The sequence below is a fragment of the Alosa sapidissima genome, chromosome 2 (genome assembly GCF_018492685.1).
Source record: "Alosa sapidissima isolate fAloSap1 chromosome 2, fAloSap1.pri, whole genome shotgun sequence".
NCBI lineage: Eukaryota > Metazoa > Chordata > Actinopteri > Clupeiformes > Clupeidae > Alosa > Alosa sapidissima.
This window is the reverse complement of record NC_055958.1, coordinates 26,026,300-26,052,407: the sequence shown is the minus strand read 5'-3', so window position 1 is coordinate 26,052,407 and position 26,108 is coordinate 26,026,300. Positions and strand designations below refer to the sequence as shown.

At 40.0% G+C, this 26,108-nt stretch overlaps 1 long non-coding RNA gene across 1 annotated transcript in view; it reads right to left on the bottom strand.

The window, feature by feature from the left end:
- Positions 1 to 23,506, bottom strand: part of LOC121702790 — a 75,903-nt gene extending 52,397 nt beyond the window's left edge. Inside the window, exons 1-2 of the long non-coding RNA XR_006029143.1 lie at positions 23,210 to 23,506; positions 4,866 to 5,059 (exon numbers count right to left, since the gene is read on the bottom strand). This is a non-coding gene — a long non-coding RNA (uncharacterized LOC121702790). The remainder of the gene's footprint in view (positions 1 to 4,865; positions 5,060 to 23,209) is intronic.
- Positions 23,507 to 26,108: the final 2,602 nt, after the last annotated feature.

Genomic DNA, 26,108 nt, shown 5'->3' with positions numbered 1-26,108 from the left:
ACATTTGCCTTGAATAAAAAGGTGATTTTATAACAATTACCGATAAAAGCTGTGATGTTTTATGCCAGTGTTGTGTGTGTGTTGCCAGTCCCGACACCATTTATTTCACAATGCTCACCAGCTCATTAAAATGCAAATTGTGCATATGCTTTCATTTTCCAGCGCAGTAATCTAGCACTGTTTATCCAATCACCAACTTTATTTCATTCACAACAGAGTTAAGGGGGGAGCAAGAGAGAGAGGGAGAGAGAGAGATATAGAGGGGTAGAGAGAGGGAGAGAGAGAGACGTGTGCTTAGAAGCGTGTATACACTTTGAAGTGGCCACTAATCACAGATTGCAAACTCAAGTGTGGTCTGAAAGTGTCTTTGTCTGGCCCCATTATCATTATGCTCAAGGCCTTTGGACACTTTGAGCTTGCATTCCAGCCTTAGCATTGACCTCTTGGCTAAAACGTGCAATCAATATTGTGAGAGGTAGAATGAGTCATATTTGTTACTCTTCATACATGTTATAATTTATGTTCCAACTAATCAAAATGAAGTGTTCCAGGGGCCGGTTTCACAAAGCTATTTTAGACTGGTCTGTTGTGTTGTGTTAGGTCAGACTTAATATTGCTGCAGTCTAGTCTAGAAAGACACAGACCTGCCGTTTAAAGGCATGTTTTGAGTTGTGTTGTGTGTTTGTTGTCTTTTGAGTACTGTCAAGTTTTCTTTGGTTTATGTTGATTTGAATTTTTCGTTGTGTAGACATATTTGTGTGTGTCTAATGAAAGTTCTAAAATGTATCTGCACAGCATTCCTCACAGATCATAACAAATTATAACAAGCTACTGTCACACTACAGGCAATCGCAACTGAATTATTGGACTCAGATTGTGTCCTCACACACTGACAATGCCTATTAGCGGCGCAGCCTGTCCAAACACAGAAAACAAGAGTTTGTGACTGTAAATCCGCCACAAGGACAGTACTTCCAAAACAACGCCAGTGAAGAAATACCTTTTACTCCATCCTTCAGAAGCCAACCGGAAAACTCAGTGCAGTGAATCAATGCAGCGAAACATACAGAGTCTTTTTTGGGGGATAATATATAATATATACATATATCTGAATACACTACATCACTTCATACTCATCACACGAGTAAACTTCCTCTAACAGTATTTTACACTAGTGTGTGTCAAGACTATGGAAGCTCCACAGACTTAGGAGTCATGATGAAAAGTGTAAATACTTAGGAACTAATGCGGTGGAGCAGAGCAGATTAGCGGGGAGCCCCAGTGTTGGCAGTACAGTACAGTCGCTCCTTGTCACCGGAGAGTTTGTGCAACTCCGGCAGAAGTGATGGCAGTGGGGGTTTCTGTGCCTGGCAGCCGGCCTAACTGCCAACCGAAGCCCCCGTGCTCTTTCTTCTGTCACGAGCGTTTGTTTCGCAACCCGCCTAATCAATTGGAATGTGTCCCTCAGAATAGAATTTGGCAGCAATTGGAGCTCTCCCATTGTGTCCACCGCTCAATGCGCGGAGAATGCTGCCCGTCACTCATGTCGCTTTCCAATTTTCCCTCCGCACCAAGCGGGGAGGAAATTAAACAAATTGTACATTATTGTAGTGCCGCGCGGGCCCTTGTGCGAGGGCAGTACTTCTTTTTGTTTGCAATCTACACTGTGTGTGATTGTGTGTGTGTCGAGTGCACAACACAAACTTGTGTTAGTGTTTGCGTGCGATTGTGTACGCCAGCGTGCATGGATATTTTGCCAGGTGTGAGGCCCCATTGTGTTTGCCTGACAAGCAGTGTTAATGAAATCACCACCGACAGTCCAGCGAATATAAAGGACCTGGGAGATCCAGTGTGTAAAACACTCCCTGTGAGCTCGCCATGCTCTGGCAAATGACACTTATTATAATTTACTTCATGCAGCGCCAAGTGGGATCAGACTGCTGTGCACTATCATTAGTCGTCTTGCTATCTGGCTGAAGGATGCAAATTGCTGATTCTTCTCACAATGGCAGCCGCGACAAACAGCAGATAAAAAGAGCAGGGGCCGGTACATGAAGACTGATAGGCCATGTCTGCCGCTACAAGCGAGTGCACGGGCCCCGACATGTTGACATGTCCACCCAGACAAATTAATGCTAAATTGTCCACCTACCCATCTACGTTTAGCCGTGCCAAAAGATTCATCACTGCCCTACGTTAAGTAGGAATAAAAACACATTAGTGTCATGTTAGGAGGACAGCGAGAGAGGTGGCTGGTGCACCCCCTACACACCAGTGAAAGTCCAATGGTATTGATTTGTGTTACATAAATCTTGTTTTCTGTCCACAGGAGTGAATAAGGCTTGACCTCGGGGGTTAACAAACATTGTGTGCCGTATGAGCCTACACCCACCATGCATTGTAATGCTCGTGTCCCGTCCAGCCATTGCTCTGGCTCCGTGGCTTTTGCTAATTGCTGGCAATCGACACACAATGTGACGGGGGCCTGTCGAGACTGGAGCCTACAGTTTAGGCCCCTAACAAGGAGTTTGGGCTTCTGTGACCAAAAACAATCAACAGTGGATGTGAATTAGTCAGCAGGAGTCTCTCCTCGCTCCAACCTGGATTAATTGGCATGAAGGTTTCCAGCATGGCCTGTGCCACAGCACATTAAGCCGATTGGATTTGTCTCAGTAAACTTTTACAATAGAGGAACAGGAGGGGAAAAAACGCTTTTATTGGTTGCCTTTAAGACACGGCATATCATCTTATTGCATTTCTACTGGTTGCTCTGCCATAAGGAATCAATTTTAATCCCAATTAAAAAAAAAATGGGACTTGTCTGGACATAGCGTACTTTTTTTTTCACTGATGTGCTAGAATATAATGGAAAACTGACAATAACAGTGTCATTAGGGGTCCATTAAGGAAGGGAGCGGGTAGTTCCCCTGACTTAAATCAAAGCTGCGACCTCCGCAGCCATGGGTGATACCTACGGTGAGAATGCAATCTTGAAGAAAAATCATAGTGGGGTAAAATAGAGTTGTTTAATCTTTTTTTACAATATATGAAACCCATTTGTTGGTGGCCGAAAAACGCACAATTACAACCTCGGTAGAATGTGCCGGCAATTTCCACCTGGCCTCATCATCATTATTTCTGTGTGTGGTGTCACACTAAGTGGCAGTGGAGTCCTCAGAGATAGAGCTTTGACACTACCACAGATGGTTCCTCACCATAATTACCACACTTACCATTCATAAGACAATAGCTTCTTATTCCAACATCTACTGGCCAAATAAGACAAAAGCTCCACTAGTGTATTTTTTTTTTTTGTTTCGTCAATTGTACAGTTAGATAATAAACTGATGATAATTACATTTGGTCTCACTCAATACATGCAAATGAAATAACGGGCATTTATCAGCCCGTGCCTTCACATCCAATAAACTCATGACACTGCCAAGATTATTCCATTTTCTACTGAATCATTTTCAAATATGCTGTCATTTCAATAAGTTGATGAGTGAAATATCTTCCTTGGCTAGCCGACTGAGTTCCTGGAGTGAGAGGCAAAGGGAAATTGTAATTATGGGATCTGAATGTAATGCAAACAGAAAAAAGGTCTGTTCCCTGTGCCTTATTGGACAAATTTGCCCACATTGCCTTAAATAAATGAGCAAATCAATTCCATGGCAGACTACTGGTGCTGGGTGGACTGCACACAGTCATACACACACACACACACACACACACACACACACACACACAAGCACTGTTATTAGCACTTTGGAAGGCAGGAAGTTCATGAGTGAAACTGGCCAACATTAATCAGCCTGAGCAAGAGCCAGAAATGGGGGTTGGGTACTGTAGTTGTGTGTGCGTGTGTGCATGTGTGTCTGTGTGTGTGTGTGTGTGTGTGTGTGTCAGTGTGTCTGTGTGTGTGTAAGAGAGTCTAAGAGAGAGAAAAAATTGTGAGTGTGTCTATGTTTGTCTATGTATGTGAACGTGTCTGTGTGTGTGTGTGTGTGTGTGTGTGTGTGTGTGTGTACAGTATATGTGTGTGTCTGAGTGTGTGTCTGTGTGTGTATGTCTGTCAAGTGAAGAGATTGAGGGGGAAGGAAGGAGAGAGACAAATGAGACAGAGAGGAGAGAGAAAAGGAGAGAGAGAGGGAGAGAGAAAGAGTGAGAGAGAGGGAGAAAAAGAGAAAGAGGGGAATGGCGAGCCTCCTGAGTCTTGTGGACCAGCATTCACCCCGCTGCTGGGCACGCTGCACACACCAGAGACCTTATTTACCCAACAGCCCAGGAGAAGAGGGAGCCTGAGATCTTATTTACTCAGAGCCTGGCTAGCCACCAGGTGCTGAGGGGGATCCAGCCTGCAGCTACTGCAAATACCCCCAGATCAAACCCAGGCATGGAGCGCGAGGGGAGCAGTGCATTGCCTTAGTCCTGGTCAAGTGTTACTGTTTACTCTTTGGTTTTGGAAAGAGGCCTTGGATGGAGTCTCATTTGAAGAGCTCTCAGTCTCTCTCTGTCCAAATTGACTCAAAGCCTCTCCCATAGCCTCCCTGCGCCCAGTGGTCAATTGTCAACTCATCTACCTGCAGGAACACGGTGGTCTTTATGGACCAGACATAATGTTGAGAAAGAGAGTGAGAGAAACAGAGAGAGCGAGAGAGAGAGAGAGAGAGAAAATGTAAGAAACGCACCACGGGCGAAAGACAGACAGAAATGAAGACAAGGAAGGAAGGGGGGAAAAAAGAGAAGGAAGAGAGAGAGGAATAAGAAAAAGAAGTAGTAGAAGTAGAAGAAGAGGAAAAAGGGAGAATGGAGAAAAAAAGGCACTCAGCTAATGACTAGCTCTTATGCATCAGTGCACTTACTAATGAGCTTCCAGGGAGGCTGAAGGAGCCGGAGCGAGGGCTGAGCCGGGATGTGAGAGGCCCGGGCCATCACTTCCCCGCTGTGATCCCTGCCTTCCCACTCACAGGGAGCCCGGGCTCTGCGCCACTAATGAGTGTTAGAGGGAGAGTCCAGGCCCGCGTCCACCTGCCAGCCTTCAGAGCCCAGGCCCTGGCTGTAAGACAGGAGGGGTCAGACACATTCCTGAGCTCTTAATAATTTACATCATATTGATTTCCTCTCCGTTAGACACCCTCACCTGTGCCAGGCCCAGTAAGTGAGGGGGGTGGGGATGGGGGGGCAGAAGAGGGGATTGTGGGGTAGGGGGCGAAGAGGGGGTCCATGTCCAATTCAATACCCAAACATAAATACATACATACACAAACATACAAACAAACACACACACACACACACACACACACACACCAACACAAACACACACACAACACACACACACAAACACAAACACACACACAACAGATATACATAGATATACTGTATCTATACACTACCGGTCAAAAGTTTGGGGTCACTTAGAAATTTCCATTCCTCTCCATTATAGACAGAATACCAGCTGAGATCAGTTGCATTGTTTTTTAATCAGGACAGCAGTTTTCAGATTACATTACGTGCTTACATAATTACAAAAGGGTTCTTGACTGTCGTAGAAAGAAATGGCTGATCTTTAATGCAATATCTACATTGGCAATTATCAGCAACCATTCATCCAATGTTCCAAAGGCACATTCTGTTTACTAATCTGATATTATTATAAAAGGCTGAGAAAACTGAGAAAACATTGGAGAACCCTTTTGCAATTATGTAAGCAAATAATGTAATCTGAAAACTGGTACCCTGATTTAAAAAACAATGCAACTGATCTCAGCTGGTATTCTGGAGTGGAATGGACATTTCTGTGACCCCAAACTTTTGACCGGTAGTGTACACAGTTTAACATTATGAAATTAAATAGCAACTTCAAATAAAATTTGAAATTTGATATAGCATTACAACTCTATTCAAAACTTTAAATACTGAGAAAGTAACATTTTCATTATCTGAATATTTTCCCAAATTGACAACATTTTTTGTGTGCTAATTATAAGTGAATCGCAGAGACTCGGATGAAAAGAAGGAACTCGGCTCTGGATGCTGAGCGTGTTTGTGAAGCGAAGAGGTGACTACTGCTGCCCTATGCATTCTAATGGAGTAGACGGGCCACTAGCGTAGAGGTTCATTTGCATGCTGTGTCCTTATATACATTAATTTTTCAGTGGAAATCATTCTTTTTTGATAAAAAGTACAATACGTAGAAGTCGACCCACGAAAAAGAAAAAGAGAAAGGGCCCTATCAAAGGTGGCAAAATAGAAAAAAGAAAATAAATTATGCAGCCGACGTTCTGTTTAACCCCTCATCGGAGACAGAGAGAGGGGAGGAATTAGTATTCTTCCATTGTCAATGTACTGATCTGTAAACTCCATTCTTTAAATATTCATCAACTCGGACCATAGTCTTCCCCTTGCTCTGATTTATTATTCAAATGATATGAATGTTACATATGGTGGCGTTTCCCTCTTGAAAAGGAGCCATTTCCATTAAAGTGAAGAGCACGATTAAGGAAGCATTACATTGTAGCATGAATAAATATTATTCTATTTCTGCCCATCAAAAACACCTTCTTGAGTTACCTGTAGTTGGGTGACTAGCAAAGTGAGTTTTGAAAAGAGGAAAGATTGAGGAGATTAACTGCTCTGTTATTTCCTTTATTTGCTATTGACTGCCACCTGGTGGCCATAATTCTCTAAGGGTGAGAGTGGTTTGGCTTGTCCCTGACTGAACTGGGCAGGCCCATATGGCAAGCTTTCAATGAGACCCAGCTCATCAAAATACAGCAATCTCACATAGTCATGCACGGTCAATTGCACACAGCTCAAGCAACTAGTCGGTGTTAGTGTGCATGTCTTTGTGTGTGTGAATAGGCATTGTTGTTTCTGTTTTTGTTGTAATTGAGGCTGCACACAGAGAGTATTGTATGTGTTGGGGGGGGGGGGGGGGGGGGGGGGGGGGGTGCATGATGTGTGTGTGTGTGTGTGTGTGTGTGTGTGTGTTTGTGTATGTTGTTCTTGTTGAGGGTGCACACACAGGAATGTGGCAGTAAACACCAGCTAGATCCCCTCCTGGGAATGGATAATGAGCACTGGGTATGACGAGCTGGAGTTAGAGGGTTAGGGTCAATCACATAATTTGGAATTCATTCATTTCAACATTTGTTCTAGAAATATCTTTCCATATTTTAAGTTTTAGTACCGCACTGTCACTGTGCTGATTATATTGTTTAAATATTTTGTTTTCAGCTGAAAAGCATTACAGTTCAATAACTACATATAATGCAGTTATGTCAAATTTAGAATGTGCTGTTCTAGACAATTTAATTTAATGTAACTCCACCTCTAGGCTAGGTCTACAACAATTATCGATTCATTTCCTTATTGATCAATTAGCTGTTTCATTGATAACATATCAGAAAATGGTTAAAAAAATAGCCCAAGATTTTTGTCCTCAAATGTCTTTTGTTTACACACCAAATATATTTATTTTAGTGTCATAGAAGAGTAAGAAAAGCAGAAAATATTAAAGTTTAAGAAGGACCAATCAGATGTTGTGGTATTTTTCTATTTTTTTCAATTACCCAAAATAGCCATTCATTTAATAGTTGACAACTAATTGATTAATTGCTGCAGTTCCAATAGACATACTGTACACTACCGTTCAAAAGTTTTAAAGTCACTTACTGTAGAAATGTCCCTGTTTTCATCATTAATGTTGTAAATGATCGTTGTAGAAAGAAATGGCTGATCTTTAATACAATATCTACAGTACATAAGTACTGTATGTCCATTATCAGCAACCATTCATCCAATGTTCCAAATGCACTGTTTACTAATCTGATATCATTTTCAAAGGCTAACTGAGAAAACATTGGAGAATTCTTTAGCAATTATGTAAGCACATAATGTAATCTGAAAACTGCTGCCCTGATTAAAGAAAAAAACAATGCAAAAAAACAACAACTGATCTCAGCTGGTATTCTGTCTATAATGAAGTGGAATGGAAATGTCTAAGTGACCCTAAACTTTTAAACGACAGTGTACATGTTACTAAATGCAACTGTTCCATACTGATTTGCTGTTATCAGATTTGCTTAGATTTGACTGTTTAAATTTTTTTAATTTAACTGTTGATATATTAGCAAAAGTACTGTATTTTTATTTGAAACATGGATAATGGCAAATTGATAAAAAATCTGGAGAAGTGAGATCACCATTTCATCCTCAATCACTATGTTTAGGTATGTAATCAATAAAGATCTATCTATCTGTAATCTTTTTAGCTCTTTTCCTGAATGATTGACAGCTAATGGTTGTATGGTGCCAGTATGTTAAACAGATAGCAGATGTGCTCAGGCAGCATAACACTGACAACCATGCCCTCTAGTGGCTACCCAATACCTTATTTCTACCTTCAACAACCTACAACACAAGAGTATTTCATTAATATTCTAGAACAGTTGCTATAACACAATATAAGCTTCAGAGTACATATAAATTCCTTACAAAGGGTGATATATGTTCAGTATATGTGGTTGGCCATGTGTCACTGTGCTATAATGCAAATTATATCTCATATACTTTATGTACAGTATGAGAACTCCTGCACAATATTGGCTAAAAGGGGCAAGTATAAAACTATTTTACACACATGAAGAGTCAACATTAATATAACTGACTGTTCTAGATGTTTAACTGGCCGACTAAAATGTGCAGGAAAGAGAGACAAAGAGAGGAGATAGAGAGAGAGAGAGAGAAAATATAGTGTGTCTGAGAGTGTGTCTGGCTGTGTGTTAGTGTGTGTGTGGGTGTGTTTGTGTGTGTGTGTTAATGTCCTCTAATGCCAGCTGTGCATGCACTGAGAAAAATAAGGGGGCCATTTTTGGATGTAATGGCGTGTTTGTACTGTTTGGGGCCTCGGAGGCGTCTCTCAGACAGCCTGAGTAAAATCCCGGCCCAGGCTAATGACCCCTTAACTTTATGCTCCATCAGATCTGAATATTAATTTTGCTCGCACAATGTCCTTAAAACAACCTAGTAAATTGCCCAAGCAGGACTGTAATTGTTTATGAAGCTGTAAATTGCTTTTGCAGTGGGCGAAACTAATAGCCGTCGCCCATGCCACTGAACTATCCTGTAGAGGGGAGGCTATTTTCCTTAATGCTGGCATTTTTCTTTTGTTGTTAAATGGAAATACAGTCACAAGTGTAATTCCTGTAAGAAGGCTGTTTTCTGTGGGGGTTGCACAGCTCGTCAGGCATCGCCCATGCATCACAGCACTTCCTGCTCCGCTTTTTAATGGTGCGGGTGCTACAGAGCAACAGTGAGACCCCATGGCCTCAATCTAATGTAGCCCAAACCATATGAGTCATATTTTGCTAAATGTCTTACAGGATAATGTATTAGCGAATTAGCAGCTTTCAGGTTTATTTGAACAAATTTTGTATTACCAAGCTTTATTCACAATATACTATTCAATCTGTTTTTTTATGCCAAGCATCTTGTTGACCACCTGTCTTGAATATGCATAAACTGCTTTCTTCACTTGCCTGTTGTATTATGCATTCAGTTTTAATCAGAACAAGTGTCGGAGTGCCCACTTTACAAACTTAGGAACAGACTCTGAATGGAAGTAAGGACACCTGGGCTTTTCAGACTTTACAAACAACTGCAAAGACTAGACACCCAAACAGACTTCAGTCAATGCAGTCGAGCCTAATGATTAAAACCATTGAGACGGTTTCATAACCCAGCAAAGAAAAAAATCTCTTACCTTGACCCATGCCATGTATCTGTAAAGTTTTTAGAGGCACGAGAATGCTGGAGTTGCAAATGTCACTCCAACTATCTTATCAAGCAGATACAGAATGTAGAACCAGACATTTCATTGTAAAGCAGACTGAGATCACAGACCCTAGTGATTGTTTGTGGCCTATAGCTGGGGAGCCTGAGGTGATCCTTAAGAGCCTGGCTCATTAGGACAGTAGGGCATTCGATCGGTTTCCCATCAATGACAATACAATGGCAGAGTCATTCAAGGACACAGAAGTTCACTGACTGCTGATTTTTTTTTCTGTATCATAAATAGCCATGTGAATCTCATTAATATAAACGCTTATTAACCATAAATGGTTAGACTAGCCATGAGCTGCACATAAGGGAGAGTGGGGTAATGTTTTTATCGAAATCAAATATAAAACTGTGACATAAGCTAACTAACGTATATAAGTTCAAGATATGTGCCATGAGCTCAACGTGCCCCATGTTAGAGATCCAGCTGACAGGGAAGGTCAAGCTATCTGAGAAAAACTATTTGATTTTGGTTTACCAAGTCTCTAGGAAATCGACGTGGAAGTCTTAGGGCCCTATCTTATGCCAGGAGCAACGCAAGTGCCTTTGATCAACAAATCTTTATTCCATCCAATGCTCACATTTTCCAAATAACAAATAAACTTGCACCCATATGAGCACCCGTAGATGTGTCAGTGAAAGCTCGAGGTGTGGTCAGGCGCAATGTTTGTACATTGGTATCTTGAGGGAGCTGAAAGTGATTGTGTGACTGACCAAGAAAAAACTATAGTCAGAGGATAATGGCACATCAATTCACTGTTTCTTTAGTGGCACATTAAAGGACAATTCTGGCGCAAAATGAACCTAGGGGTTAATAACACATGTGTACAGAGTTCGACCGTTCTCTGGGATTTGTTTTCATGCTAGTCGAATGTGACCAGTTTTATTGCAAACCGCTAATTAGCATTTAACGCTAGCCTGCAGGGCACACGTACCAGTAAAAAGAAATCGCTATTCCTATACCACTAACAAGGCTCAAAATAGCACCACACTTACACGGTAGCATAATGAGTGTCTCTCCATGTAAACCAAAGCATTGAGAACTTTGTAAGTGTACAGGCAGTTTATTAAAACTTCATTACCGTTCACATCTGGTTGACATATACAGGCAGGCGCCATCTTGGGAAAAACAGAACTCTCTGGGATGTGAAGGGTATCTCACAGACTTCCTCTGCAGCACAGCGATACGTTGAAGCAGTGGCTCGTCGTATTACACATAGATGTTGAAACACCGGCAACAATGCTGCGAGAGAAGGACTACCGCGTCTGCAGTAACCATTTCAACAAGGACGACTTTATCATAACCAGAAGAGCCACCAATCCTCCCAGAAAAATTCACCTAAAGAAAAATGCTGTACCGAGAGCCGAGAGACCTGTTGCTGATAATCTGAATGAGGTAATGTGTGAATTTGTTTGGTCATAGATCTACTAGACCGTAATTGTATAAGATAGCAACACTAAGCCTTTTTGCAGTAAAGCTGTATGTATACCTTCATTAAAACTGTACATTTAGTTGACTGCATTTCCATTGCCTCTGTGTAAATAAATTGGTTCTTGGAAAATGAATTGGTTCTTGGAAAAGTTTTCCAGCTGTGCTAACCTGGCTTTGTTGTGATATGAGTGCGGCTGAGGTTGGTTTGTAGTTTGTGGGGGATGGGTAACTGGTTTGTGGGTGGGGGATGGTTGGTTGGTCTAAATTGGGACCGCTGGTCAAAATCATATGACGATAAACAGCAGCATTTATACCAAGCATGCCATTACTTTATCCTGAAATAAGTTGTGTACTTTTTCAACATCTGTAGTATCTTGTTATGTGTGGTGTACATTAGTTTAAATTGCTTTATATTGTAAGTGAGTAAGTGCATTCAGATATGTGTGTTGATCAATGTACTTTTCTACATTTTAGGCAAGTGGTTCTGAACCCTCTGCTCAACAAATTATGTCAGACCTAGCTGCACTCCCACAGTCTACCCCAAAGAGGCTCCAACATGCAGATAGTGTAGAAGCAGCTCGTTCAAGGAGGTCCGGTCCACCACTTGCCTTCAGACTTTTGCCATCAACTCCTGAGCATGCTTCAGTCAGGCCACGTACAACACCAATGTTCTCTGGAATGTATGTCGCACGGCATGCAACATGGCAGCTGTCAGAGGTAAGCTTTGCATCAAGTTTATATTCAAGTAGTGTTGACATTCACCCATGGCAACAATGAAGTAACACTGTTTTTTTTTTACCAGGATATGGGTGCAGCATCAATACCACATTGGAGCCCTTACCCATGCAGGCAGTGGAGCTATGTCACACGTGAGTTGAATGGCTTCCTGTATCTTTTTCAAGTACCCTTGGCCTTGATGATAATGTTGATATTACATTCAGAAGTAAAAGCTTGGTTATTTTCTGAGCTAGCTTTAGCTTTGGGGAGATGGAGATGGAAGATCCTGCTGATGTCAGCTTTCAGCAATTGAGTGACACTACTCCTTCCAGCCAAGGATCAGGTTCGGGCTCTGCTTCTGACCAAGGGACAACCAATGGATGGGCAGGAAGAAAGTGGATTGTGGACGAGTCCAACTTGCTGGAGCTCGTCAAGACCTGCCACAAGTGTGGTACAGCAATTGAGAAGAAAAGGATGGTGACACGAGCCAGCCAACTTAAAATCTACTGGACATGCCTGCATGGACATTCAGGGGAATGGGCATCATGTCCTGACCAAAGAAACATGGGACGAAACAATCTTCTGACCCCTTGGTGGCAACACTGTTTACAGGAGCCACATACACTGACATAAAGGACTGGGCGAATCTTATGAACATTCCGATTCCTGGAAAAACACAGTCCTACAACATTCAGTCAATATATTTAATTCCTGTCATAAACAATGCCTACAAAGACCAACAGCAAAAAATCATGGAGCGACTCACTCAGCTGTCTGCCTCAGAAGAGAAGATTGACTTATGAGGCGATGCAAGGTGTGACAGTCCAGGTAAGCAGGACCACTAATTGAACTTTGGTTGGACTATTAAACATACTTATATACATTTATATTTGTGAAGGTAAATGTATTTATCTTCCAACAGGTTTCAGCAGTAAGTATGCTACCTACTCTTTCAAGATGACGCATCGAAAGAAATTGTCCATTATGAATTGGTCCAGGTAAATATGAATGCTTGTGTTAAATGACATTACCATGGCTATGACAAAGTATTTGGTTGCTTGGGACTATGCACATCTTTTAACAAATAAGATATGTTATTTTGTAGGTCACAGAAGCATCCAGTTCTGTAGCAATGGAGGCAATGGGGTTAGAGAGGCCTGGACCATCTGATCTCCAAGGGAGTGGATGTTGGAGTCATGTCAACTGACAGATCTCCATCCATTAGAAAAATAATGAAGGACAGCTACACCAACATAAGGCATGAATTTGACCCATGGCATGTCAATAAGAGTAAGTATCACATGATGACATGATGACATGGAAAAATGCCCCCCTCACCCCCTCTCTTCATTTTGTTGTTGGTGAACCTAGGTGTGAAGAGGAAGCTTGTGAAAGTTTCAAATAAAGCCGAAAATAGAGTGCTGCAGACATGGATCAAATCAATCACCAATCACCTGTATTGGTCTTGCAGCTCAAGCCATGGTGATGAGGAGGTAACACTGAGATGGGTACTGGTTGACATAACATCATTTTGGAACTATTGTTAATTTTACGTATCCGAAAACATTTTGTTTGGCCGAGGACATTGTGTCATACTAAAACAATTAGGGTATTAAAACACAGGTAAAACACAGTCGACTCTATTTTGTTTATCAGGAATGTGTGCAGCGTTGGACATCACTGCAGGACCACATTTGTGGTGTTCATAGATGGGAGAAGGATGGCGGCTTAGAAAACCAATGTCAACACCCATCTCTCACAGATGAGGAGCAAATGCGAAAAATATGGCTGAAAAATGATTCTCCGGCTTTCCGTGCCTTGAAGGGCATCATTATGGATAAAACTCTCCTTCGTGATCTAAAGGCAAATGTCGCTTTTAAAACATACAGGTATGCCCTCACACTAATTAAATTGTTTTTTTTTAGAAGTTCATTATGTTATTCTCAAAAGGATAGGAAGTTCACAGCTGTGAAAATTAGTAGTACAGTTCTCCTTTACAATTGCACTAACGACACAGGAATAATAGTTATTGTAGTACACTTCAACTTTGTAACCCATCTATCAATACTCTATATTGCTATTTCTTTTTTAGTAATGTATTTGAATTGGACACTTGCAGGATCACTTGAAGCACTTGAAGTGTATCACAATGTTACACTGAAGTATGCACCAAAGCAGCTGCACTTCGGCTATACACAATGAGGGCCCGCACTGAACTAGCCATCATGGACCACAATTGGAATCTTGGCAGGCAACAGGAAAAAACGCAAGAAGGTAACAAAATAAACATTTGCCTCTGAATCTGTTACTCTACTGTACTGTACCAAATAGTTTATTGATTAGTAGAGTTGTAAGTTAGATTTTCAGGCTCAACCAGCAGCAGTGTTGGTCAAGTTACTTGGAAAAAGTAATTAGTTACTGATTACTGATCCAAGAAAGTAATCCAGTTACTTTACTGATTACTTATTTTCAAAAGTAATTAGTTACTTTACTAATTACTTTACTTAGTTACTTTTGAAACACTAGCTATACACAACCTGAATATACTTTTTTAAAACTTGGTTTTATTAGTTTCAATCTTAACTTTTTGGTGTGTATACTCCTTCATTCGAATAGATGTACCGTATTTTCCGGACTATAAGTCGCTCCTGAGTATAAGTCGCATCTGTCAAAAAATGCGTCATGAGCAGGAAAAAAACATATATAAGTCGCACCGGACTATAAGTCGCATTTATTTAGAAATGTATTTCACAAAATCCAAAACCAAAAACAAAGACTATGTAACTGGATTATTGAGGCCAAAAAGATTAATGAAGATGAAGGAGTGAAGGCAGCCAAGAGGAGGGCAGGAAGGTAATTGCAAAGCAAAAAATTCACTGAAAGAAAATGCCATGAGGTGCACCAAAATGTTACTAAAATGTGGAGAATACAATGCAATCAAGCATTTTGGGCGATGTGGAGTCACAAGCTGGCAGCAGATTAAATGCTCATGAGAGATAAAAAGATGCAGTTTTAGACGTGACCGAAACGATAGGCCTATAGGCCCGACGGTAATTGTAAAGCAATTTACAAAAGATTCACTGAACAAAAATGCTGATATGATACATGAAAATGTAGCTAAAATGTGGAGAATACAATGCAATCAAGCATTTTGGGCAATGTGGAGTCACAAGCTGGCAGAAGATTAAATGCTCACGATAGAGAAAAAGACGGTTTTAAAAGGACGTGACCTAGCTGAGGCAAGCCATGGCAATAGGCCAATAGGCCCGACGGTATTTGTAAAGCAATTTACAAAAGATTCACAGAACAAAAATGCTGATGTGGTACATGAAAATGTAGCTAAAAATGTGGAGAATGCAATGCAATCAAGCATTTTGGACGATGTGGAGATACAAGCTGGCAGCAGATTAAATGCTCGAGAGAGAAAAAGATGCGGGTTTAAATTGACGTGCAGACCGAAGCTGAAGCAAGCAGGTGATATTTAGAAATGTATTTCACAAAATCCAAGACTAAGAACAGACAGACTATGTAACTGTACACATTGAGGCCAAAAATATTGAGAATTCTACAGGGAATGTTAATGAAGAAGAAGGAGTAAATAGTGGCAAGAGGCAAGCCGAAGGCTGCTGACAAGGCCTGACGCTAATTGTAAAGCAATTTACAAAAACAAATCACTGAACTCAAATGCTGATGTGGTACATGAAAATTTAGCTAAAAATGTGGAGAATGCAATGCAATCAATCATTTTGTACGATATATTGGCACAGGCTGGCATGCAGCAGAACAATTGCTTGGCTGGCCACCTCCGAGAGAGCGAGAGAAAAAAAGATGCACATTTAAAAGGGTCTAAATTCCAGCGCGGAATTGCGGGTATTGCGAATAAATTATTACTTAGTATTGAGCATAATAATAAAAGTCCCGCAAATCTAGCCATCATAATGCGAGAGATTCCCACACATTTTACCCTGTACCCTGTCTGGCATTAATATAATAATGGAGCGGCCTGAATGCGGGACTGACGGACCAACTCTGACTTCAATTGAACCCCATGCAGAGACACACACACGCGCGCGCAGGACCACTTTGGGGGTGCCTCTCTTTCGTTGCTCTCTCTCTCTCTCTCTCTCTCTCTCTCTCTCTCAGCAGGATTTGTCACCGCTGAAGTCAAATTATAGCCTAGGTGCTTCAACATCAACCGCTATCGACAGGAAAGGAAAACCAACATTTAGCGATCAGGAACCGTCAGGAATTTTGCAAATACAGAAGCATGACCGCCTAGCTATAACGTAGAGAACATGGATGACTTCTCTATTTGACGTTCGATTGCGGACGTGAACAGACGGCTACAGACACGGAGCGCACATTAGGCCTACTTTCACTTTCTGTGCGTATTCATTACGTGAAAGATAATTAGTAGCAAAACAGCGATCAAATACATGGCAGTGCGTTTTGTTTTCAAATGTTTTCATGCATGTCTAGATAACAGGTGAGGGATGTTTAGGAGACTCGTAAATCCTCAAATTTAGCAAAGCACAGCACCTTTATTTGGCCATGGCTTGTATTCGAGTCAGCTATAATATAGTCCTTTATTTCTTGCGTTTTATTGTGAGACATGGGCCTACTTTTCGTTTGGAGCGGCATGGGTAGGCTATCAAAAGCAGATGTTTAATTTGAGATTTAATTTACGTTTGGACTGTTGATTATATTGCTAAATATCGGGACTGATGACCACTGAAATCTGTGGGGTATTTAATGGCTTACTATTAAGTTTCATAGTGTCGGGAATTTCGATTGCCATCCACTTATTGCGAGATAAGGTATCCGCGCTTTCATTCATTCGTGTGCTGTGCTGCAAGGGAAACCTTATTCTGTATAGCCAAAGATGTCTAACATATAGCCTAAATGTAGTTATTTTTTAAATTATGCATGATTTACTTTTTTTTTTAATTCATAGGCTGATGCCTGGCAGCAACAATTGTGTTTAAATGTAGGCTTCAGCCTCTAGCTCAGAAGGGTGCAGCATGCGACTAGCTTGAGAGCAATGAGAGCAACGTGTTGGAGACTCATGGTGTACAGTAAATGACTTTTCATTGGCAACAATACCAACCAACAATATAAAATATTAAGAAGAGCTCTTTTATGAGTTAAATTGAAACAAAATTATACTGGCTTTTATTTGTCCAAATCTGAGGCCCGGCTATAAATAGAATCCCTGCCATAATTTGACGATTTAGGTATGCATGTGTGTTTCAGGCGTAGTGCAAGCACTAATCTCTGACTGAAAGTGCACAGGACTTGTGCATTTGAGAGCGCTCTCTCGCGGCTGTAGACGTAATGTTTCACGTAGGGTTCATGTCAGTTAATATAAATTAACATTTAAAAACATGTTCAATTATATATTTTTTCATATATAAGTCGCACCTGACTATAAGTCGCAGGACCAGCCAAACTATGAAAAAAAGTGCGACTTATAGTCTGGAAAATACGGTAAATAAAACACAGCAATAATAAATAATTAAAACCAAAGTCTCTATTAACATTTACATCTTTTAACAGTTGCAGTGCAGAGGAGTAATGCATTTACCAAAACAGAAAATGCTGTTGCATTTAGGCTGTTCTAATGTCAAAGAAGAGTCTTGAACTGTGTGTGTGCAGTGCCACTGCTGGCTATGTTGGTGCCTAAAGCACAAATAAAATTATATTTTAATATATATTATTTAAATGATAATAATGATGAATAAATGAGTCATTTTAGTTTAAAATATTTCTTAAGAAATACTACTAATTTGATGCAGTTTAACTCATTTATAAATGGTGCGCTGTCACTTTAAGAGTGTCTACACAACTTTCATAATGATCAGCTCCATTCAAATTTAAGCAATTGGCTAGTCCACAAACTCCACATTTAGCACAATATTAGCAATAGTGATGATGATATTAAGTTGGTATAAACAGCTAGCTAGACATTTTCTGTTTGCAATTAAAAGTGATAGCTATCTGAGTGGAATGTGTTTCAATCGGCATAGGCTACTGTGCTTCATGTAAATGCTTAGTTTAAGGGAAACGAATTATTGAAGACTTCAACACTCACCAGCCCCATTACAAAAAGGCAAGGCTCACATTATATTTTTGTCCATTTTCCAAATCACAGTGAATGCAGCCAAAATATTATAATGCTCTGGCTCCTTTTATAACGGGCCAGTAGGCTACAGGGAACCAGCGACGTCCTCGAGTCTATTTTCACCTGTTGCTGCAGCCGTCGGGATGTCGGGATCTGGGAGTGTCTCAATGAGTTTCACATTCCTGTGCCGGCTTGCTAGGTGCTTGCTCAGATTTGAGGTGGATTTTTTTGCTGTAGACAACATTACACGCAGAGTGTACAGCGTTAATGTTTTTTTTGTAATGTCTGAACAGCAATGAATTAAATGCTCCATGTTCGCGCTCTCTCCCGCACTCCATGTCTTGCACACGTGTGTCTGTTGTTTACATCTATGTCGCGCAGCTCTTGTTCATTCCCAAATTCTTTTACTGTCTATGACAAAATCATGGTTTAGTAACGCAGTAACGCAGGCTGCTTGCAGGAAAGTAAAAGTAATCTAATTACTGTATTTGCAATTGTAATCCCTTACTTTACTCGTTATTTGAAAAAAGTAATTGGATTACAATAACGTGTTACTTCTAACGCGTTATTGCCCATCACTGACCAGCAGTAACATTTATTGTAGTGGAACAGGTGATTATGGTAACCTACATCGTGGGAAATAATTGATTTATCAAACTTTTGTGGTTGTTAGGAGACCCTCGATTCAAGTACACCTACACCAAAGCAAGTCGTCAGTGGGTGGCCAAACCCATCTACGAAAATCATCACAGGCTTTTACAAAAGACCTCATGGAAGATGTTTTGAGGATGAGGCAGGAATGGACTCTTGAGTTTTAAGCTAGCTAATTAGCATAATTAGCATAATTCCCATACTTTTTGGTTTTGCCATCAGATATTATAGGAATTGCAAAAAATAAGGCATTAATATACTCTTTATGTATCAGATATGTTGTAGGACAGGACAGGAATTACCCCAATGACCCTCAAGTAGCAAATGAAAATTAGCTAAAATTAAAATATAAATTGAAATAATAGCTAAAATTCAGTATGACGTTTAGAAACAAAATAGATTCCTTTTTAATAAATTGATAGAATAGTAGGTGACTGCTCATTTTTCTGTAGAAAGTACTTTGTCACTAACTATTATGAACAGTTGTCAGTCTTTACAGAGGATTTACACTGTATTTTTTAAATTACACTGTACTAGTTAAAACATCTCACTGGTGCTCTTTCCTATCATTCAAATTCCAGCCATGCAGAAAAATGGAAGAGTGTGCATGTTTAAGGAGTGCTGAAGAGTGCTATGGAGTTTGCATTATTTGCAAAAAAATGTAGACAAGATATCCTTTATAGTGCAACAAAAAGAAACATTCTCCAGTAAGTCATTACTGCATATGATGCTGAAAGGGAAGTGGACCTAGGACAGTGGTCTCCAACACGGTGCCCGCGGGGCGGCTATGAGGCGCCCCCAGCGCACCTTCTAAAATTAGCCAACAGGTCGCCTGCAGATCACGCTCTAAAAACACGCTCCATTGTGAAGTTTTCAATAGATATTTAAGTCTAGACCAGAACCATTTTAAGATGTATGTAGCCATAAATCTGTAACATTAAATTGATATTGGTGATACCTTACAAATTGTAGCTGTGTTAAATTTTAGCCTTTGGCTCCAAATCCGTTTCCCATTCAATCTTTAAACAACAACGGAAGCGGAGCGCATACACGCTGCTTGCACGCATAGACAGGGGGGAAAAACTTGCTTGTCTGGTGTAGCCAATGGAAGCATATCTTTGCAAAAGTTCTGTGGCCATTCCATGTTCGTCAAATACGGTTCTTGCATGATTGTTCAAGGACTGAAAAACAATTGCTTTAGCTCACAGGCCTTTTCTCCTCCGTAGGCTACTGCCGTAATAGCCTGAAAATTTTGTGGCATGCATGACTGAGCAGGACCGTGCATTACCTTTTTTGTCAGATCATGGAGAGATTTCAGGTGTGCAATAACTTTAAAAGGAGTTTTCATATGTTAGGGTGGTGTGGGCCATTACTATTGAAATGTTAAAACCGAATTGTCCACTGCAATCAGAACATAAACAACCCCTGAATTCATAATGGTGGGCGGGTATAATGGGTACAAATTGTAACCCAAATTATTAATTGCACAAAAAGATTGTTTTTATGTGTTAAATCTAGATTCCCGATGCAAACTTTGAAATGAACAAACTGAACAAAAATGTTGGTAGTGTTGCATATTGATATTAAAGTATTGAAGAATCAGATGAAAATACAGTTGCTTAATATATACTTATAGGCCTACACAATATTGATCATTTAAAAGTAAAAATCACATAGGGCTATTATTTAGGAGGACTACCTTTGCAAAAAAGGGGTGAGGGTCTGTTTGTTTCTGTTGAGTAGCCCTCCATATGATTTTGGTCTTCAGGTAGCCCTCATTCCCAAAAAGGTTGGAGACCCCTGACCTAGGACAAATCCTCAGCTATGAACTGATGAATGTCCCAGTACTGTAGCTATTGCAGATAGCGATGGTTATTTGTGAAGTGGAAATAAGTCTATCCTCACTCAAGTGCTGTCTAGCAATGTGGAATGTCCAGTAGTGATCACTGCAAAAACTGCTCATTCAACACGGACCCATAGATGCTCAAGATCTAGTTATGTCTTTAGGACACCCAATCTGACTGCAGCACATTTAAGAAGTATGCAGGAAAGTTTGTAAGAAACTTTTGTATTGTTATTTGGTATTTGTTATGTGGTAGCAAATTATGTTAACTATCAAAGAAATAGACCTAATGTAGGAAGGCACACAGATATTGCAACAGATAATGGTGTAGGCCTATCTGATTAAGACCTGAGTGGTTGAAACGTACTTATTAAATTACACTGGGAGCAAAGAAGACTATCTTCACTTTTTTCCCTTTGCAACTGTCAAAGAAATCCCATAAACACAGGAAGGCCTAGGGTAGCCTACATCAGATGGCCTAAAGATTAGGCTCTTCTGCATAGCATAAGTGATTTGCATGCAGTAATTTGAACACTGACCTTGATCTAGCCTACTTTGGCTATTTAAAGGTAATTTATTGGCAAAACACCACACAATATAAATAAGCTATAACAAATAATAAAGGACTTAATCACACACAAACTACTATTTTACTGACTACAAAAATAATAATTATGTTGGAAGTTTAGAAGTTTAAAACCAAGAATTGACCAAAAGTGCACCAAATTCAACACAAATGACTCAATACACTTGGAGGAGGCCTGTGTCCTTTCTTTTCCAGATATTTTAGGATTTGGATATCGTTTCAGTATCGAGTATCAAGATATTTATGGCAGGTATTGTATCGAAGTCATAATTTTGGTATCGTGACAACACTATGCCAGAGCCACTCTGTTTTCTAGATGTCGAGGATCGGAGGCTCTACCACCAACAAGTGATGCTGCTCAATGGCATATTAGAAGAGCACATTATCAAGACACTAAATCCACTGTTACTAGAAGTAAAATGTTTTTTACTTGTCGGTTGTTGCAGACGGTAGATGCAGTTCTGCATTAGGCTTATTTCCGCTATCTAAGTTCATATGTACTGTAGGATGTATTCTGAGTTGAAGGTTATCTGTGCAACTTGTTATTGGGATGAAATGCATTACACACCACATGAGTGGCTCACTATGTTAGCAATAAAAGTATGGTTGTGTTTTGATTAGAATTGCCGAGTTTATTACATGTCAACTGTAATCATGTTCCCATTAAATACGTTGATAAACTATAAAATGGCTTCTTTAATGCTCAAATATGTATTTAGAGAACACTTTTATTTGGTTTTAGTGATTACTTTTGAAATCAACCCAATTTAGGGGAAAATAAGCACAAACAAAGATCGTAATTCTTGATTTCGCTTACAAACTGATGGTTTTATGCGTTTACTAAACAAAGATTATGGAAATTTAACACCACTTTTCCATCAAAAAGCTTGTTGTAAAAGGCATAACTTGTTAGATTTAAGAACTAGGTTCGCTAGCTCTGTGTGTTATGAGCAAAGAATCTTTGGTTATGAGTCCCATAGAACAACACTGCCATCTACTGGATTAGAAAGTGTCAGCAGGCTACTTGTGGATCTGGGGAGGGATCTGGGAGGCCTCTCCGCGCAAAGTTTGTCTCAAAAATACGTGATCCACAAATGCTGATCCACAAATGTGAAAACAAAAAATGTGTGTGCTGGTGATCCACAAATGCAAAATTAGATTTCACAAAGGCAATTTTCAGTTTTACAAATGCCATTTCATTTACAAATACACATCTACAATTGTGAAAACCAATTTACAAGTTGCAAATATGATTTTTTTATTTGTGGATGTCAAAACACGAATGCAAGTCAAGAAATATTTGTGGATGTCGCCATCTACTGGATTGCGATTTCTGTGTGCCGGTGAATTAAAGTAGCCTAGGCCTATTTACGTGTGGATTTGTGTGACTTTCATGTGAAGAATGTCTCAAAAACACATAACTTTGGAAAGCGAAGAATGCGTGTGCTGGTGATCCACAAATGCAGAATCACATTTCATGAATAAAATGTTCAGTTTTACAAATGGAATTTTATTTACAAATGCACATCTATATTTGTAAAAATCAAATATGATTTTTTTATTTGTAGATATCAAAACACACATGCAAATCAAGAAATATTTGTGGATCCCCCTCTGCCCATATACAAATATTATTGAGACAAATTTAGCTCCATAGTCTTGCCATTATGTTTAAGTAAACTACTTCAAATGTATTTTGAAACAGGAACGAAGTTACAGTATGTAGGAGAATTGTTATCTTTTTGCAAACTAAACGATTAGCCTCTCACCAGCAGGACAAATGCGCAGGTTAGCCAGCTAGGTTAAATTTTATGTTGCTAACTTCCAAGCTAGTAAAGCTAGCGTTAATGTAAAAGGGTTGAGCAACCAGGCATAAAAACAAAGGCTTTCTCTAATTGCATTTTGCAAATCAGCCGATTTGCAAGAAAGAGTACAATGAACATTATTTCCTCCAGTGACTCTATCTACCGAAAAGGTAGGCTATATAATAGACTGTACAGTTAGATATGCACTTACCAGGGTAGGCAGACCCCATTTCCTTGTAGCTAGCCATTGCATGCTGCTGATGATATTCAGCCTCACAGAAAGACCCTCAAAATTCAGATATTCGGTAAAAATGATAAATGTAGCCTAATAAGTCTTCCCCAGTATTGGGAGTAACGCATTCCACGAGCATGAAACGTAGAATATTTTTTAAGCAATATTACTTAAATTTAAATGAGTTCGTTACTCGTGTTACTCATCTTGTGTGAACGACTTCAGCAGACAAGACTGTCGAGTCGACAGTGCACATTTGCTGCACATTTGATCTAACGTCCCCTGACCTTAGCGTTTCCCGCGATTGTGTGTCTCGTGTTTCCTTAACCCTTAAAGGTGTAGGTTTTTGAACGTTCTAAGTTCCGCAACAATTGAAGGTTCTAAAATTCTATGTTGAATTCAATGAACCCAGATATTCTTTAGAACGTTCATTTCTCAACATTCCTGTCACACCAGTGTGACGGTACTCCTTTAAGGGTTAAGGCTCATTCGACTGCATACAGTGCAGATCTAGATGATTGTGATGCATAGGCCTAGGCCTACTGGTCTTTTGCACAATGCGAACATTGCAATATTAATCTGTTTGCGAACATTGCACAAAAAATAGTGGTAGCCTATAGCCTATGATGCTGGATGTTACAGGAACAGTAGTGTGCAAGCGCAGATGTATGGAGCTTAGGAGGTGTCATTGCAAGATATGTTTATATATCGAGAGATTATGCGTTCATTTTAGTGCGTACGATTTAGTAAAATTAGCACACATTTTCTGGATAAAAGCCTACACCAAAAATATCTTGCAATGACCCCTCCAAGGTTTTTATTCTGATTATGAAAAAAAGCTCTCAATTTCACCTGAGAGGTAGCCTAGGCTATCTACCGTCTGGCTATATTTGCAGATCATAATAATTTTGTCAAATGATCATGTTCCTCTCAATATCCTCTGGGAATTGAGCAAAACCCTGTTTTTAAGCTCTGTAAAAAGGAAACAAAGGGCTCGATCTACTGGTGCAAGATGTGAAACACACACAAATGCACTGAATCATTCACACCACTAGAGGACAGCATACCCCTTTTCTTTTATGTCCTAATGACCTGTAATGCTATAAGTTACCAGCTCATTTGCCAGTATTCCACCTCAGTAAAACATTAATATTTCTGCTTAGTCATTGTAAGATTGACTAACATGCTGCTTTTTAATTTGCCTGCTTGTCCTCAAATGTCTGGTGACACAGCACAAATTACCTGAACCAGATCAAACTGCTAAGAGTTAGGCCTAAAACAAGTGACTCAACTCATCTATTCGTTTCCTCTTGGGCAGACAGAGCAGAGATGAAAATCAGTCAAAATTATAAGACAACCAACATGCACAGAGCATCAAATACTTTTTGGGCAATTAATTCAGTTCAGTGACAAGCATATTTAATAAGACTGGGGTAATATTCTGTCAAAGATAGCAATTATGAATCGTTCTCGGGGGTTGCAGTCATCTTTTAATAAGCTAAGGCAGGTTTAATTACACTTTTGGTGCAACACCCACAGTGATTAGATATATCTAGCTAAAATTAAAACGCTAACTACAACATTCTGATGAGCTGTTGTCCTCTCTCTCTCTCTCTCTCTCTCTCTCTCTCTCCATCTCCCTCAAACTGAGCTTAAGGGCTGAGTAAATTTATCACTGGATGCCTAGCCAACAGGAGACCAGGGATACAGATTAATTCCGCTTCTCCTTTTTTACTTGCACAATGGCATCTGACATCTCAATTACCGGGGGAAAAATCTTTCTCATTCATAGAACATTCTCATTTCATAAGAAATGAATAGAATACCACTTCAGTAAGGCTGACTAATATTAATAGGATATCATCAATTAGAACAGACTTGCTTGTCAGTGACAGACAGATGAACTGATTTAATATTAGTTTGCCAGTGCTAGATGCAGGTCGTCCAGCCAAAAATCCCACTGATTTGAAATGGCAGAGAAACATGTAGGTGGATGAGGTAGACAATGTGACAGTCCACTGTGCTTTGATTTTTACTATTTATCTCAGATTTAAGGTAGTGGTAGTAGTTTATGGTTAACCAACTATTTGTTTGTTTGTTTATATATTTACACTGTGTTTTTACAGATGGCAAATGTTTATTTTAATGAACAGTTGAGTCTTGCTTATCGATGCTGACTAATGAGCTGATCTCAGTGATTCCTGGCTGATGGAGACTGAGGTGGACCTGAGCCTTTTGAACTACAGGAAGCCAATTTGCATCGAGGGGGAAAAAAAGCTGGGCCCATCGGCACCGGGGTTTCCATGGTTACCTGAGATCACACAAGCTGGATGTTGCAGAGATGAGGTAAGCACTCCGCTGAGCCTCTGTCTGCAGTTTGACAACAGCAGGTAATGAACAGCCTAGAATCAGGTGTTGTAGTCAAAGCCACAGCCTCCTACTGCATGCCCAGCTGAGATAATATGCATGTCTGTATCAAGAGAAAAAAGAAGCCCACATAGTTGTGCCCTTTATTTGCATTTCAATATGCATATCTTTGTCAGGTCAGACAGCAGGTATGGCACTACTATGGATTTCAGTAATTACATATCTCAGTAAATGTCATTGGCATTAGCTATGTAAAAATGACAAAAAAGCTTCTACTCCTGATGAATAACTGGAGTAATAAATAAAAAATAACATGCCCAACTGTTGGTTAACAACTCCTGGTTAACTGATGGTGCTTAAATTCAGTAGCTGAAAATCAATGTCCCTTATTCTTGCATATACTTTTATTAATGCCTCATAGAAGAATACTTTTTATACTATGTTGTGCTTCCTCTGTAAAGAAATTAGACTTAACTGCTCTTGGCTGCTGATGGTGATGTGTAATGAATGG